We start from the raw sequence: 16,381 nt of genomic DNA, 5'->3' as shown, positions 1-16,381 counted from the left end.
GGTGCAGCTGAAAACGATCTTCTGCTAGAACTGCATTTTGGGTAAGGAAGGTCTGCGGAGAGCTGGGATCAGTGGTGCAGTGCACCTCATGGGAGCTGCTCTGGAACACTCTTTGCTTCCCTGAGAGCACAGCCCTTTAGCCAGGAAGCCTTCAGCTTTGTTATAACTGGCCAAAGCTCGAGACTTGTTATCATCAGAAAAGTTTGCACAGACTCAGTTCAGCGTGTCAGACCTTCACACCCCTTCTTGAACCCTCCTTTTGTTTTTCTCCAGGTATTCCCTGCAGGATTTGTGAGTGGAGGTATTCCTTTGGCAATCTAACTGTTCCCAGCAGGCAGCAAGAGCCAGCAAACACCTCTGGAGGACTGGAGATGTGCTCACCCAGCAAGCACTGAGTGTACGTTCTCACCTACAGACCTTCAGCTGTAATGCTGTTCTGCTGAAGCTGCTGTATCAAAAAAAGAATAGCAAAATCAGATTTGGACAAATCTTATTAGCTATTATTTAATTTGTTAGTTTATTGTGTCTAGTACCATATGTGAGCCAGAAGAGTAGAGTGTGTTTTGCAGTGAGACACTCATGCAGGACTGACACAATTTTTGAATGTGGCTTTTAATAACAATACAATTAGAAGGAAGTTTAATGAATACAAATCCTTTCTTAAACATTGCTATAAAGTATGCTGACTTAGCTATAAACAAATCATACATATATGGAATTTATTATATATCTAAAAATTGGGAAAAACAAGATACAGACATTCAACAAAATTTGAACTTTGCCATTTTTATGGTTTTGCCCTCATTAGATTCCAAAGAACTGGACATTTCTTTCTCTTTATTTTTGTGAAAGATTATACAACGTAAGTCAGTAATCCAGCAATCCTGGATTTAAATTCCTTGTTAAGTAGAATAAATTCTTAATTCTTAAAATAAAATAAAATTAAAGAAAAGCTGAGATGCAAGAATTGCAAATAGTAGCTGTATTATTCAAGTACTGGCAGCTGCTCTTCTCCCAGGAGCCTTGTAATGCTGAATATTTCTCAATGGGACTCCTATAACTTATAACATGTTTTATTTTGAGACTTAGCTTTGCAGTTCTTTTTCCTCGGTTAGCTTTTTAATGGATTGCTAACTTGCATGTTAGTGCAAGTTGTGGGTCACTTCCTAGGCTGCTCTGGAAGTTGAAGATAACCTGCTGATTAATAGAATTTTTAAAAATTAGAATATTCTCATCCTATAGTATCTTATAGTTGTAGGTGTTCTTTTTTTTTACTGGGAGTTTTATTGTTGTTCCAGAGGAGATGGAAAGAGGCTTTCAGGTATGAGAAGTAAATATCTTGTGTATCCTTCACAAGGGCATGGCTGCATACTGGTTAACTTGGATAAATTAACCCAGGATGACATTGCTGTGGCTCTGGGGCTTCCTCTGTCTTCTGGGTAGCTGGTTTCCTTCTCCCACAACCCGGCAATCATTTCTCTTTTTTTTTACAGATAGCACTAAACTTTGTGCTATGTTCCACAAAATAATCTCCATCTTCCGGACACGTCAACAGCTTTCCATTCTCCATCTCTTACTTCATTGTGGCCAAATGCCTTGCAGTAGATGAATAATGGGTTTATTCTTCCTTTGACTATGTACCTTTATGTTATCTCTTGGAATATTTTTGCTTTGCAGGCTGGCAGCAAAACAAATTTAAAAACATTAATGGAACTTCAAAACAAGCCACCTACACTTGGAAACCTAACTAGCAACTTGGTCTGCCTTGTTTTGTTCATAATGTATTTTAAGATGTTTATCTTGGAAATGAGAACAGTGGCTGATTCCAGCTTTCATGACTCTCATTAGTTTATTGCATCTAAAAATGACCACGGAAACTCAAATGTATTTCTAAGTACAATATTATGGTTCTGCATATCTGTTTGGAATGAGGTTGGAGGCATGGCTTCCAAGCAAGCTGACTCTTTGGTCCTTACCCTGCCATTTACATGAGTGGAAAAGCAGCATACTGTAGCACTCTGGTTGTGGGGTGCACGCCCACTTTGAGCAGACTCTGGCCCATAATTGGTTATCTGAGCAGAGTGAAACTCTTGTACTGAGTGTAAGGAAAGATAGAAACTCTCTGGAGTCACCCCCTGTCCTCTGACAGGTATATTTGGGGGAGTTCAGGTCACTTCTGGCTTTGGAGTAAGTCCTGGCCCAATTTTCCATAAATCCCTCAGCACACTCTTTTCTAGCAGCAAAACCCTTCATTAAACTAGCATTTGAGGGATCCAGCATATGTTACTAGTGCCCTTCCAGAAGTGGAGACCAACTTGCAGGACTGTTTTTTGGAGGTAATGACAGAGTTGGGCACAAGCCATCAGATGTGCCAGCTGCTCCATATGCAGCTGTCCCCTGGACAGGAAAAGGTGCTCTGGTTTTGTGCTACTGAAACATCCTCCTGGGAGACTCCATTTCAATGGCATCTGTGTCCTGAGAGCCAGGAAAAGAAAGCTGGATCCCCCTCATGAGGTTTTTGTTGTTCCCACTGTTACTATGATAATTTTCATATTTTGAATACAGTCCAAGAACATTTTGCATCTTCCCTTTTACTACAGATATGAACAGCTGTTTGAAAAGAAACTGATAAATAGATGAGATCTTGTGTGTTTTCCAAGTATTCGCTTAACTACAATGACTGCATTGGGAAAAAGTGGTTTCTGGAGTGAGACTTGATTTGTAAATAGCCAAATTATGCAAACACTTGATTTATGATCCAGTGGGTAGTAATTTATTCAGTATCATGGGACTAAACTGCTAGTCTTGTAGTCATTATTGATATACATAGTTAAAGGAAAATTAAGAGAATTTTCTTCAGGGAAGTCTCAAAGACAAATCTCAGGCTTGCTTTCTTCCATTGATAATTTATAACTCCCCTGGGAACATAATTTTCACCTTGGGTTGATTCTCAACCCTTTCACTTTGACAACTGGAATTCCCACTGATCTCTGTGATCCGTGGGGACAAAATTTCATCCATGTACATAATCAACTCTGGGGACACGGGTTCTGCTGATTTTGGCTGGGACAGAGTTAATTTTCTCTGTAGTAGCTAGTATAGAGCTATGTTTTGTATTTTTCCTGGACGGAGTGTTGATAACAAGCAATGTTTTAGCTATTGTTGAGCAGGGCTTGCACAGTCAAGGCCTTTTCTGTTGCTCAGCCCACCGTGACAGTGAGGAGGTTGGGGGTGCACAAGGGCTTGGGAGGGACACAGCCAGGACAGCTGACCCACACTGACCAAAGGACATTCCAGACCATGTGGTGTCTCGGCAGACACCTTCTTCCTGTGGGAAGAAGGAGGAAGGGAGGGACATTTGCAGTGACTGCATTTGTCTTCCCAAACCACTGTCATATGTGATGGGGCCCGGCTTTGCTGAGAGAGCTGAACACCTGCCTGCCCATGGGAAGGAGTGAATAAATTCCTTGCTTGGCTTTGCTTTTCTATGCAGCTTTTGCTTTATTTATTAAACTGTCTTTATCTCAACCCACAGGTTTTCTCACTCTTATCCTTCTCACCACTCCCCCATTCCAGCAGAGGTGAGAGTGGGCAAGTGGCTTTGTTGCCAGCCAGAGGTAAATTGTGATACAGGTATAGAAGAAATCTATTTAATTCCTAATGAGAACTAAGAGCTCCTTTCTATCTGTTGTCAAGGAGGTTGTTTCTCCTTCTCCAACAACCAGTCCAGAATTATGTAGGCTTTAAAGAAAAATTCCAGCAGAGGTATTCAATCTGGAGTTATTTGTCAAATTAGTCATGATACTTGTTTGTAAGTAGTAACAAATGGAAAACTTCATGTTACATGCTAGAAGGAAAAATAGGCTAAATAATTCTTAAGCAATGTTCAGATGTCAGGCAGGAAATCCTGTTCACTTGGGACAGTATCATGTTGCACACCTTTTTGGGGCTCTTTACCAAGAAAGTATTTCTGTTTCCTCTTAAAATATTGGAAGAGTTGTAGTACAGAGGTGAGAGGATGCCTCTAACTCTGGTGTCTACTGAAGGCAAACTCAGGCAAGACTCTTGTTCTTGAGCACAGTACAACCTGGGGCTGACTGAACTGAATGAATTTGGGGTGCAGCCTCTCTAGGAGTGGACCACCTGAGCCTGACACACCCCAGGAGACTTTGCAGTGTGCCTCACAGTGACACAGGTGAAAAATGTCTGTCACCCAAATGCACCAGCCTGTGAGCATTGCCAGGAGATTTTGCTTAGGGCTAAGAACAAGATATTTGATACCCACAACAGCAGGTAAGAAAGAGGGTGATACACAAGAGAACCCATATGTTGTGACACGTGAGAGCAGAAAAGGTGCCGGAAGATGGAGCTGGGTCTGAAAGCAAAAGTTGGCAGGGAACTGAGCTAACCAAACATTTCTGGGGCTGGGTAGCATACTTGTGCAAGTGTGGCCTTGCAGGGCTGCTGCCAAGCCCAGCCAGCCAAAGAACAGGCTGTGGCTCTTGGAGCTTTGCTGTATCCCCAGGGTTCAAATCCTCTGGAGGTGGCAGCAGCACATGGAAATAGGTGTCACAGAGATATTTTGTGTTGGTTTGCTTTTGGCTCAGACAATGGCCCAGGCTAGGACTCCTATTTTAGCCCCTGATTCTCACCCTGCCATGGGGCTCAGGCAGGCAGGGAGGAGCAGCCATCCCAGTCACTGCTGCTGCTGGGTGCCTCAATGCCCGTCCTGCTTTTGGGCAAGGAACTCAAGCCAGAGAAGGTGAGGCAGCCAAGCATGTCGAGCACATAAAGAAGGAGTGAGAGAAAAGGCAAATGGGAGCTTAATTTTTCAGTCCAGCTGTGGGTTGAGGAAGAGACAAAACTAATCCCTTCCCCTTGTAGCAATGTATATGGATTTATTTTACAATGGATAGGAAGCTGACTTTTCCCTTGGTTACCACCAGACTGATGATGCCAGCACACTCCTGTCAGTTTGGGCAGAAGTTTGGTGTCCCAAACTGTAGAACAGCCAAGTTTTAGCTGAGAGCTGGGCGAGTGTCCCATCAGCATGGTGGATTGGGGATCCTTTTAAGAGGGTGCAGGCTGTCAGGCTGCATCAGACACTGTATTGCCCAGTTCCAGACCATGTGCTCAGGCCAGGGCATTAGGAAAAAACAAGCTGCTGCAAACACTTCTGAATTTCTGAGCTGAACTCACTGCTGCCAGGGGATGATAAGCATGCTGAGGGTAAGCTTAAGGAACCACGACCTTAGTTAGATTAACTAACATCTCCTCAGCTAAGTCAAGAAAGGATTTAATCAGCACAACCTTTGCTACCTCTGTTAAGACTGATTCAGTTATAGACATCTATAATGTAAATTTCTTTATCTGAATTTTCCTTTTAGAGTCCCCTTTAGAGCAATTTGAGAGAAACATGCACTTTTAAGGAGTAGTTAATTTCTCTCAAAAGAACTCAAACAAATGGATGACAGATTTGCATGCAAAGTGGAAGGACCCTTAATTGAGTACCTTATACCTGTATATTTTTTTTTCCTTACTTGCTGTGCTGAACATAAATGCTTATGATAACATGGAGGGGCATAGAATCCATGGGGAATTTAATCCTGAAGCAGCTGCTCGGTTTAAACAGGGCTGCTTAACTAAAGACTTCCCAATGTGTGCTAGCAAAGCACCATGAGAATATCTGTGATTGTCTGTAAAGGGATTCAGTGCAAGCCTGGATAAAGGCTGAAAATGCAAGATCAAATGCCTATCAATGACAAGGCAGCTAGGCAGACCAAAGGTACTTTCCACTTCAAACACAGAATCCTTACAGCCTGTTTCCATAGAAGTGTGCAGGAAGTTGCACGCCAGCTCTGCCCATGCTTGTGGTTGCTTGACAAGGGTCAGTTCTGGAAGCTATTTAACACCACAGCAAAGTCACATTCCTCATGTCTCCTTAGATCTCTGCTGTGCATCCTAGAAAGCCAGTCCCTTGATCAGTTTAAAGTGGCTAACTTTAAACTCTTCCCTCCTTCCCTTCCTCCCTTTTCCTTCCTTCCTCCTTCCCTCTTCCCTCCCTTCACTTTCCTCCCTTCTTCTCTCCCGCCTTTCCTTCTTCTCTTCCTACATGCCTGCCTCTGTGTAACCCAAATAATTTTTAAAAATGTGTTGATTTTTTCATTACAAATAAGTAAAGGGTGGTTCTGGTTCTTTCCCCTGTGTTTCTGTGCAGTATCTATGTCATTCATCCCCGCTGTGTGACTTCTGTTTTTCCTTAAGGGAAGCAAGTTATGTGTCTATGCAGCAACCATTGCATCCATCTTCACAGGCAATTTTTATTGAAATAAAACATGTCTTAGCATAGTAACAACCTTTGCATAGAAGCAACTCTACAACTATATTTTTTTTAATGTAAAGGAGAACAATCTAACTTCTAAACATTGGTAACAAGAACAGAGAAAGTACATACCTATTCACCAAGAGGATATTTAGAAGGATATACAAGTAGAAATGCAAATACAAATAATGTGCAGGAAGAAATAGAGGCAAAGTGTAAAAAAAATTGTTTGAATTGATTTTCTCTTGCTTGAAGGATTTTATATTGAGTTGATGTTTCTTCCCACTTCATAGGATGCATGGACTACAGAAATTACTTTATAAGGGATCTCACTCCCTCCCATTGTCATCAGACCTATAAAGATATTGGTCAGAACAATTTTGCTCGGTTTATGTTGAAGCATCGTACTGAACTTCTGAAAGCATGAGTTCTCTCCCTGCCTCACCATCTGTCCAGTGCATAACCACTTCACAGTATCTGGGCTGCATTTTCCCATCTGTAGAGTGGGGATAACAAGATTACCCGCTTTCTACAAAAGTAATAAAAATACATAAATTTTTAAAGCAGACAATGACCCTATGAAAATATGTATTGTATTTTGGTGTTTAAAAAAATATCTTTCAGATTATAACAGCTAATAGAAGCAAATTGTTTCTAGGAGCAAAATATATCTTTGTGAGACTGAAGAGTCTACATTTACAGATTTTTGAAAGACACATTTTCATGTGGATAGTGCTTGAACTTTGCCTTTTCACTTACAAAAGACTTTAGTATTATTCAGTAATTCAGGAAGTAAATCAAGTATAAAGGTGTCAGAGTGAAAATTTCATAGAGGAAGTGATGCAGAGGTCATTAGTTACATCAAAAGTAATCAAGCCAAAATTTTTGAATCCAAGTTTTTTCCTCCAAAGAAGATAATGTACAAGGACTAATTTCTTACCCACAGATTTTTTTTGAGTAGAGTTGTTTTTGGTCAAGTTACCTTCCCAAAATTCAGACAGGCTTGGTCAAAATGAGAATTGAACTTGATTTCCAGCTATGAATTTCCAGCTACTCTCAAGTAGACATATGCAGAAATAAGCTGATTTGTTCCTGTAGCTCCATTTTGCAGTCTAGTGTGCTGTTCAACACCCAGCCACAAAAAAGAGCTTTCACTCTTTCTGAAAATATGCCAATGAATAATTTACATGGCAACAAGTTAGCTTCACTCTTCATCTTCAAAGCACGCATCAAGCCTCCACTGCTAGTCCACTTATATTTGTGACAACTTTCTGCTGTAGGCAAAATTGTTCCTCTCAGTTTATTTCTGCCACAAAATAGTCTCTGTGAACTGGGTTTGTGCTGTTAGAAATTATGAATTACCTAGAGTGTACCAGCAAAGATGGACTTCACTTGGTAGCTTAGGATGCTTTTACTTGTTCAAATAACCCCTTTGCAAGACTCACCTGACTTTAAATATCTGGGTAAATGCAGGGAGTAAAAGTGCTACTTTGTTAAGTTTCCACAAATTACTTGTTCACCAAGGTGCAGAGTTTTCTAACCTCTGTTGGCTGGAGATCGTGGTCAGAGTTGAAATTGCTTAAGCAATTGTAATCTTGATTAATACTTGAACTGAGTGCATCTGCCTGGCTTCCACCTGACCTGGCACTGAGAACTGCGTGGGCTGTGGCCATTGGGCCGGGCCAAGAAAAGTGAGCCAGTTCCAACTGGAAGATGGTGGGGTGGAGTACACTGGAAACTGCTTAAAGAGAAAATGATTCTTTAATGGGAAAAGTGTGATTTTTCCAAGTAATTTGACCCGAGTGGAAACAAAGCTTGTCAGAGACTGTATTACGTGAAAATGTTTGCAGAATGATGTCAGTGTGTTAGCACTGTTAGCAGACAGTTGGAGCTTTATTCACAAAAAGGGCACATTTTCACTGCATGTTGTAGATTCATAAATGAGACTTTCTGTGGACAAGTGAGTTCCATGAAAATACAGCCCTTCCATTTTGAGGAAAAAGACATTTTTTGCATAGATGGGCCAAATTATTTTATGGCGCTCTGAATGCATGTTATCGAAGGGCCTTCCAAGGTCTCTTCTTGGATGTGAGTCCCTCTGAGCAAAGGTACAGAGAGAAAATTGGAGCACAGGCCCAAAGGCACTTCCCAAGGATCAGGTGTAGCCTACTGCTCTCATCGTGGTGGCTCAGGTCACAGATCCCCCTACCTCTGCCTCCCGTGTCCTTGGTGCTTATTTAGGGAAATGCGTAAGAAGCAAGGAATGCATGCAGTGATTCCTTCTCAGATATACTGCTGCACCCCTGGCAGTCTCCACAGCAACCACATCACACAATCCTCTCCATAAGACAATTAGAAAAAGATGGTTTCTTTGGGTGTTGCCAGACCTTCTAGCTCAGCGACCTTTTCTGCTGGAGATGAAAACTCGAACACAGTGTGGACAAGCAGCAAGCACAGGGTGAGTGAACTGGAGGGATGCTTTGAAGAATATAGGAAGTCCGGAGTCAGTCTCAAGCTTGGAGGCAGTCCTCAGGAATATTTTGGCGATCCTCAGCCATCCATGCACACGTGAGTGGCAATCCATGTGTGCAGCTTCACGCAGAATGGAATTCACAGTGCTGGGTAAGGGGAGGCACTACTTGGTCAGCTACTGTCTTGGTCACTTCTTTCAGTGCTCCTACTGTTCTTTGCCTCAAAACCAGCTCTAAGGAGCCTGTGGAGAAACTCTTCCAGGAAAATCTTCAGTAAAGCCTTTTAATTTTCTGAGCTGGCCCTTGCTCCTCCCTTTGGGAATGAGGAATGAATATTTCCTGAATCATTTTCAGCTTGCTGCCATCAGTTTCTGTGGAATAAAATAATCCCCTTTCCCCTCTGCTCCAACTTTTCTGAAAAGAAATGATATATAATCTGCAGGTGGTCTGTGGGATGGTCCCTTGCCGGTGATTTCATTTTTGTTGCGGTGCAATATATTGCTATTGTTATTTGCACATCTTCAGTAGTAACATGCTAGGAAAATACAGATATTTTTATTAGAACAGGCTGAAACATCTTAGCATTTGGGAATGATTTGGCTTTATGGTACTTGCTGTACCCACAGGTTCAGTGTGCACGTGTGCAAGCACATCTCAAACAGAAGGTAAAACTTACTTCTCCAGCATCATTTCCTATGGTCTCCCATACAGGTTCCTGTCCTGCACTGTTCACTGGTGTCTGAAGTCTGATGCAGTAGTGCATTAAGTGATGTGACTAACAGTTGTCATGAGTTGTGCTGTAAAGAAAAGTGTGCGTAGCAGATTTAAATCCCTCCTTAATGCATATGTATTTCATTTAAAAGTCTGACAAAAAAATCAGCATGTTCCTACCGTCACAGTTTAATTAGTTCTTATTGTATTCATAACCCATTTCCACTCCATTATTCATAACTGTCAGTTAACTTTTTTTCTTTCCTTGTTTAATTAAAACTGTTTAAGAGAAATCAAGGGTGCCTGACTTCCAAGCTTGGGGACCAAATTCTTACTGCATAGGTCAAGTACAGTATAGACAGCTGCAGTGAAAGGTGATCTCTAATAATCCACAGGCTATGATTAAGGAGAAAAAAAACCAAAATAAAACTGCCTCTGAACTTATTTCTTCAGCCAAACTTATTTCTTCCTACCTTGGTTTGACTTGTGCTTTGATACCTGGGTTCATTGCATCAGGACTGTGCAGGAGAGCCTTGACTCTCCGCTTTCCTCAGATCTTCCTGAAAGACAGTAAAAAACAAGCAAAATTCAAACAGAAACCTGCACAACAGCCTCTTGGCAGAAATCATGAGCCAACAGGCTTCTGACAAAACCCAAATCTCTTTACTTGTATCTCTGTGCTTGTTGATCTGTGGCACAACTCTCACGAAGGCTGGAAGTCTGCTTCCCTGGAGAGAGGACCCTGGAAATGGCAGCGGTGATTGCTCTGCCTCACAGGAACCAGCTCTGCTTCACTTCTTTGCTTTGTTCAGGGCATTTGGGGAGACCACATCAGGAGTACCCAGGTGAGATATCTGCCTGTCTCATGAAGAGCAGCTGGTGCAGATGCAGGGCTCACACTGTGCCACCAGAGGCTGGCCTTGGAGCTCAGTGGGCAGCAGACCAAAGGAGACAGCCAGTGGCAGGGCTGGGGGAGCCATGGGGAAAGGGCCTTGGGCTGGGGCACTTTTCCCACCTTGCATTCACAGTGGGGCACTGAAAAGTGTTTCCAGACAGGGCAGCCTGCTAGGTGCTCTTAATCATTGATAACAGGATGAGAAGCTGTGAGCAGAGATAGCTGGGGGCGGAAAGGCTAGCCCGGCCTCTCAGGGTGTCCCCCAGAGAAAAAGGGTCTCCTCCTCTGTTAGTACAGAGGAACAATGAAAATGGATTATCTGGGGAGTGGATTGCCAGGATGGAGCTGTATACAGGGGCTGGGAAGGAGGGAAAGCAATGTGCAAAAAGAGAGGACAAAAAGAGCTGCATGTAGCTCACTCAGTCTTCACAGGGAGCAGCTCACACCAGTTTGCTGCCTATTTCCAAGCCCAGTTGACTGACCAGTGAAGTTGCCAGTGCTGTACCACATATCTCTGTGGTATTCCAGCAGCTGAGGAAAAGATTTCATCTCAGCCTCTGGTGGAAAGCATCCCTAGTGAGGAATCTTTAGCTACTTTCATTTTCTCCTTCCTAAAATCTGAATGCACCTGATCCAGTAATGCTGACAAGGTTTTATTGAGGGGTAAGGGTAGCAAGAGTTTATTGGCATAGGAGAGGTTTGAAGGATTTGGGGTTGACCAGGATTTAAATATTTTCTTATGACTTTGAGCTCCTCAAAATTAACAAAACTCTGGAATCAGCACATTTCTTTGACCTCAAAAAGTCAGTGAAACTGTTACCATTGTAAAGAGCTAAACTAGGACATTACTTGGCTTGTGTATTTTACAGTGAACATTTTTTTTTTTGTGCCTTTTGCACTGGCATAATTGGGCCACTGTTCAGGTGCATATTGCTCTTCAGGAAGGACACATAAGCATGTGTTTAAGACCTATGAAATCACTAGCCTTTCTTGCCTTTCCTAAATCAACAGGACTTAAGCATGTGCCTAAAGTGCTTTTTCCGAAATGGGGCCTTAAAGAGCTGAGTTAGCTTATCCACCTTCCTATTTAAAAGATGGATGTGGAAACTTTCCCAGATTATACATCTGCTCTTCCAATTTACATCGCAGAGGGTAAGGCTGAGTACAGAGGGAGCAGAAAAGGGGAAAGAAAAGTAAAAACAATCCTGAACTGGCTGCCTGGCAAAAAGAAAGTGAAACAGCTGCCTGCCAGATTGGGAGGGCTGCATACTGTGTGCACCGTGGCAGGGCCATCTGCACACCAGGCTTGCACCAGGTGCTGTATTTAGAATAGAAGGAGAGCCTGCAGAGAGAAAGCTAACCAGTTTACAGTCAAAGGCTGTCTAACTTTGCAGTCTAACCTTGATGTTTGGCCTCCATCTGATACATTCCTTGCTTTTTCCCTACGAAGGCTTCTGCCTTGGTTTTGCTTCTTTCCAGCACTGCGTCTCAGCAGAACATGGAAGCACAAAGAGAACTCCTGGAATTTGAAGATGTGAAATTTGGGGTGCCTCACAGACAAAAAGATTATTCTGCTACAAACCCAGCCTTTTCAGAGGAGTGACACTTCCTGGGGGTGGTGATGAAGTTCAGGCACGAGGAGCAAAGGCAGCTCTGTGCCTGTGGCTGTAGAGGCACTGCCCAAAGCCTGCACCTTGGTCCTCCTGCATGGAGAGCCTGCATTCTCTGCATCCATGCTGCCTGCATGGCTCAGGTATGTCGGTCTCCCTGCACGGGCAGGGAGGATGTGTTTGCTCCAGCTGTCACACCCCTGCGTGGGTTGAATCTCTAGAGAACAAGACACCATAGATACAGTCTTTGATCCTCCAGCTTTGACCCTGCTGTGCTTCTCATCCAAGACAGTTCCAGTAAAAGCTTTTTGTTTACTTTCACTGTATTTCCACCCCCATTCCTGAAAATTTTCTTTCAATGCAATGAGAATTCATCTAGCTCTTCACTGAAACTTAGACAAAATAAAATGGGGACCAATCCCAATTATGGCATAGTCAGTCTGAGTTCAATGCAGCCTGACAGGGCAAAATTTAGTGACTCAGAGTATGAGCAAGAATGACACTCTGGCTTCTTCTCTGCCCTTAAGCATGGGGAATTTATGAGCCTTATCTTGGCTGCTAGGCTGTCCTTCTCTTCCTTTACGTATGCTTTACTTCCTTCCTATAGGTTTTAATACTTTATCTGAACCTAGGCTGTTCTTTACATCACATACTCCCTCTTTGATTTCAAAGATGGAAGGGAAGTTATTTAAAAATAGGTTCCATCATTCCTGCATTCTGGCAATTAGGCACGGAACTAGACCTCCTAAGTACATCTGTGACTCTGAGGGAGGTCAGCATGGTTTAATTTTGAGGCAGAGAAGAAAATCAAACTGTTTCACCATTTGTCTGGTGAGAGCCAGAGATCCCTTTGTATGAATTTGTTAATTTTGTTGTGCAGTTTGGGATTTTGTATTCAGCCTTCATCTACTCTGATGATGTAGTAGGTATCAAATGGAATTCCAGGGAAGAGCACTCAGTGCTGACAGGGCTCAGCAGCTGGCTGTGCTGTGGCTGCACTTACACAGTTCCCTAAGAGTGGCCAGAGTGTTGCTTTGAAGACACTTGTCTATTTGAAGCCAAGATGAAACTGCCAATCTGATCTCCTATTAAATACCAGTTGGTCTCTTATTGCTCTCTTTCAATAATGCTGACTATGCACTGGGGCTGACTTTCTTTTTGATGCAGTATAAATCGCTGAAACCAGCCAACACGTTTCTCCATCCTTTGCATTTGCAGTAGCAATGGGTTGTGAAGGAGTCAGCAATTTCAGATGGTAGGCTTTTACACCCAGCACAGGTCACTTGAGAGGGTACTTTGAGCCAAGCTTTGCCACTAGTCTCCAGTTTGACGCATGGGACAAATCAGCTCACCTTTTGTGCCTCCATTTCCCATCTGCAACATAACATTAAGTGCTTTGCAATCAAAGATTGGAAAGCTTCATAAAACAGACATAGATTATAACTACTTTGCACATTGCACAAGCACTGAAGAATCAGTCTCAGGGAAACAGCGGAGGTGAGAGCAGCACATGGCTATCTGTATGTCATTAGCACTCCCCAGAGCCTCTGGTTCTCCCAAAGCTCATAAATGGCAATATGAATGTTTCAAAAATATTTTTTTTAAATGTAAAAGGCTACTTTAATTAAATGATCATAACTTTTCTCTTAGATCATAACCTTGGATCTCAATAAGTATGTTGGGAATTCAGAAACATTTCGAATAATTTTAAAAAATAGAGAGTATGATGTTCTTTTATAGTTGGCAATTTTACAGGCTTCTTATATTAAACCAGATTTTCATTTTTTTTTAAAAGCAAGCTGAAAAGCTTTTATAATAAGATATTAAAAAGTCATAGCATACTGGATCATCAACAGCAATGCTTGAATGCAGACGTTAAGACTTTAAAAAAAGCAGTGCAAATTTATATATATATAAGTTGCTTTATCTGCTCCCTTTTTGCTTGGCCTAACAGTATCTTGCAAAAATAAAGCTATTGTGTGTCAATTTATTATTCAGGCTTAATAAAAAATATAAAAATTTGTCTTACTTTTTAATTGTTTAATCTTTTGCCATCCACAATGTAAAGATGATTAGAGCTTGGGCTTGTGGTGTAGGCTCAGTTTGAGATGGCACAGTGGCTTACAGCAAACAAGGGAGAGCAGAGAGGTTGCCCAGTGCCATGGGATGGCAGCCATGGGTTGGCAGACCCAGCTCCCCATGATGGTGATCTCATAGGGCTGGGACGGAACCGAGTGGCCAGGCTGCCAGAGTGACAGCCAGCACAAGGCAGGGCCTGGCTTTGCTCTGTTATGGCATCAGCAGGGAACATCTTGGGAAACAGAAATTCCACATTGTCACCATCCTATAGCTCCTTTCTTTCCAGATCTAGAAGATCCGCTGCTGCAGTCCCTTAAAAATAATAATGGTCAGAAGATTCTTGTTTCTTTGTCTCCCACTGGAGCCACATGGTACCCTTTCTGTCTTTCACTGGACCACTGAATAATATGAGTCAAGGATCCTCTTGTTGCAGGCAGTAAAGCCCTGTCATCTGCATTTGCTTTCCTAATATTTATCTACTTATAAGTTGTCAAACTGCATTCTTTGCTGTGAAAACCTGGGAAGTGTATGCGAACACTGAATACAACATTTCTATGGGCTTCCCTACCTCATCCGGATTCAGGTCTGCACAACACACAGACAGGAGTGTTAAATCAATAGTGTTATACCGTTGGTATTGTTCAGGTGACCAGTAGAAGTAAGAGGCTTGTCAAGGTGGGTCTTATTTCCAGTTTAATTTTGGCTGAGCACTCCTCTTGTGTGTTCAGGATGCTCTCAACTATGTGTGGAAATTGAGGTGACTTATTTAGTGCATATCTTGACCTGTCAAAATCTCCTAATTATACAGTCAAATTTTGATAGCTTGCTTAATAACTATTGTTAAGATGTCCAGAATCCTCTCCCTACAGACACCAAGAAATTGAAATCAGATTTGGATTATCCTGGAGGGTTTTGTTTCCCACTAAGTGTGTTATTACTCCACTAAGTGTACCTTCTCATCACATACTTCCCTCCTTCATCAAGAGAGGCTTATGAATCATGATGCCTGGGACCTCTTTAAAGCTTGAATATCAGCTTGAGGGGAATTCATGCCTCTCTCCTGCTGGTAATCTGTTGTTCAGGACACACATCTTTTTGCTCATCTTCAGTCATCAGTGCTTGTTGGTCACTGCCCAGCTCACAGCCACTACAGCAGCTCAGTTTAAGGAGCAGTGACATTGCCTAGATAGGAATCCATCTGCATGACATGTCTGCTGAGCAGCTCTGGAGAAGCTCATTTATAAAAGTCAGCATGCTGGTAAATGGTAGCTAGTTCACGAATACAAACAAAGAAAAAAATAAGAAAAGTTGGATCTACAAGTCACTACAAATTATTTACTGCGTCCAGATTCATTTGCAGCAATGGGCTTGGGTGCAAGAAAATCTTGAGCTTTGGCCAGAAGTCAATTCTTTTGTTGTTAGCAGTTACATCTGCTGCTCCTTTCTTCTAGTGCTACACAGATCTCTTTAATTCCTAGAATGTGTTCCCAATTTGAATGTATTTACATATATGTCTATAGCTTTACTGAAAATACCAGCCTTACTCTTCATCACATTTCCATGCTGTGTTAGGGTTTCATTTGGATAATGTCACTTCTCTTGCGCCTGGAAAATTTGGCTTCCTGTGAGGTTTTGGAATTTGACTTCTTCCTTTATGTATCCAGTGGGTTTTTAAAAATTTTTCGCTCTTTTTTTTTCCTTTCCCCCCCCCTTTTTTTTCCCTTCCTCCCCCCCCCACTTTTTTCTTTTCTTTGTAGTTCTCTTTTCAGTCTACTAAGAGAAACAAGGATGCATATTGCATACCCTCTGTACTGCCATGTTTAATACAGATGAAGTTTCTGTATGAAAAACGTACTTGAAGTAGGTACAAGGAACCGTGCTCCACAGCTGAAGGAACCATCATGGAGATGCAGGGAGTGGCAACAAATCACATCTGAACCAAATCAAAGCCAACAAAACAGAACCAAAAGAAATCTAAACGCGTGCCTGATGTTTTAATCTTTGATTGCTGTGGCCAGAGCTAGTGTCACCCCATGCAGACTCCTGGCCAATGCCTTCCCAGTAGTAAGTGCTGCTGGTTGCAGGCTAGCACTCAGGACACGTAATGATTCAGTGTCCCCCAAGGCTAGCCTGTGCCTCATTAAGAGATAAAGTCCAGAAGCCTCGCACTCATGTTAAATACAAGGTTGTGCACTGATATCTGACACAGGCAGAGCAACTAAATCTCTCCCATGGGCCTCGGAGCCGCAGCCCCTGTGTGTGCTGGTGGCCCCCGAGGCAGAGTGCCTGTGCC

At 42.4% G+C, this 16,381-nt stretch overlaps 1 long non-coding RNA gene across 1 annotated transcript in view; it reads right to left on the bottom strand.

Moving 5' to 3' along the window:
- Window positions 1-6,300: 6,300 nt before the first annotated feature.
- LOC140683945 (uncharacterized) overlaps window positions 6,301-16,381 on the bottom strand; it is a 31,050-nt gene continuing 20,969 nt past the window's right edge. Inside the window, exons 2-4 of the long non-coding RNA XR_012055623.1 lie at window positions 9,978-10,064; window positions 9,470-9,590; window positions 6,301-9,328 (exon numbers count right to left, since the gene is read on the bottom strand). This is a non-coding gene — a long non-coding RNA (uncharacterized lncRNA). The remainder of the gene's footprint in view (window positions 9,329-9,469; window positions 9,591-9,977; window positions 10,065-16,381) is intronic.

This window comes from Taeniopygia guttata, chromosome 4 (assembly GCF_048771995.1).
Source record: "Taeniopygia guttata chromosome 4, bTaeGut7.mat, whole genome shotgun sequence".
Taxonomy (NCBI): Eukaryota; Metazoa; Chordata; class Aves; order Passeriformes; family Estrildidae; genus Taeniopygia; species Taeniopygia guttata.
This window is presented reverse-complemented; position numbering and strand designations above follow the sequence as displayed.